General features: G+C 71.4%; 1 protein-coding gene across 2 annotated transcripts in view; it reads right to left on the minus strand.

The window, feature by feature from the left end:
• ZNF407 (zinc finger protein 407) overlaps window positions 1–416 on the minus strand; it is a 333,641-nt gene extending 333,225 nt beyond the window's left edge. For both annotated transcript variants that reach the window (XM_017819557.1, XM_017819558.1), the window contains exon 1: window positions 339–416. The gene's annotated coding sequence lies outside the window, so the exon portion shown is untranslated. The remainder of the gene's footprint in view (window positions 1–338) is intronic.
• Between the last annotated feature and the right edge of the window lie 661 nt (window positions 417–1,077).

Consider the following 1,077-nt stretch of genomic DNA (forward strand, 5'->3'; position numbering starts at 1 on the left):
GCGGCACAACGGAAGGGAAGATCTGCGGCGGCCCCGAGGCCGGCTGACTCGGCCAATAGGAGCGCGGGGCGCTCTTCCCGCCCTCGGCGGCTTGTCCAATCGGCGGGCAGCGGGGGAGGGACCACGCGCGGGATTGGGTCGGAGGCGACGCCACCGCCCGCCCACCCGCAAAAAAAAAAAAAAAAAAAACGACGGCAGCGCAGAGGCCCAAAAAGCCCGAGGGGAGACGGCGGCGCGGCGGCCCCGTGAGCCCCCTCCGCGAGGGCTCGAGGCGGCGGGCCTCCCCGCGCCGCTGGGCGTCGGGGCGAGGCGGCCGCGCCGCGGCGGTCAGCGCTTACCGTGCAGGGGGAGCTGGGCGCCTCCGCTTGTGCCGAGCCGTGTCACCAGTGGCGCGCCGTAGATCCGCCGCGCTGCGTCACGCCCGGCGGGGGCGGGGCCGAGGCGCACTCACGTGACGCGACGGCGGCGGCGGGGTGGGAGTCGGTGCGGAGGCGCCGCTCGTGCCGCCGCGGGCGCGAGGGGCCGCGCGCCCAACGGCCGCCGCGTCACGTGAGCGCGCGCGCGTTGTGTCTGTGCCGCCATCCTGCCCTGGCCGGACATCGCCCCCGATCTGCTCGGGAAGGGCCCCGGGAGACGGGCACCGTGGCCCCGAAGGAAGGAGGGAGCCCCTAGCGTTTTCCCAGGATGTGCGTGCCGGTGAGGCCGCAGCTCCGAGCCCCGGCCCGAGCGAGGGCAGGCGCCGCTGGCAGGAGCCAGCGCGCGGTGTTGGAGCTTCCCGAAACCGCGCTTTCCTTGGCGCGGGGCAGAGTCCGGTGTGTGGTTCCTGTGCCCACGGCAGCGCTCGGCGCTGGATTGCCCGGTTAAAGCCTTGGGCCGTGCGGGGCTGTGCGTAAAATAAAGTTGGGGTTCCCAGTTTTCGCCCTGCGCCGGCGCCGCAGCGAGACTTCGCTGTGGTCCCTGAGAAAGCTGTCCTGGAGGAGTATGAAACAAGGCGGTGACACGCAGCACCGCAGGGTTTCGCAAGGGTTATCGTTCGAAGGGGATACAGTCTGTCTCCTGGCTATACTTAAATCTTCC

The sequence above is a fragment of the Lepidothrix coronata genome, unplaced genomic scaffold (assembly GCF_001604755.1).
Source record: "Lepidothrix coronata isolate B3197 unplaced genomic scaffold, Lepidothrix_coronata-1.0 Scaffold75, whole genome shotgun sequence".
Classification (NCBI taxonomy): Eukaryota; Metazoa; Chordata; class Aves; order Passeriformes; family Pipridae; genus Lepidothrix; species Lepidothrix coronata.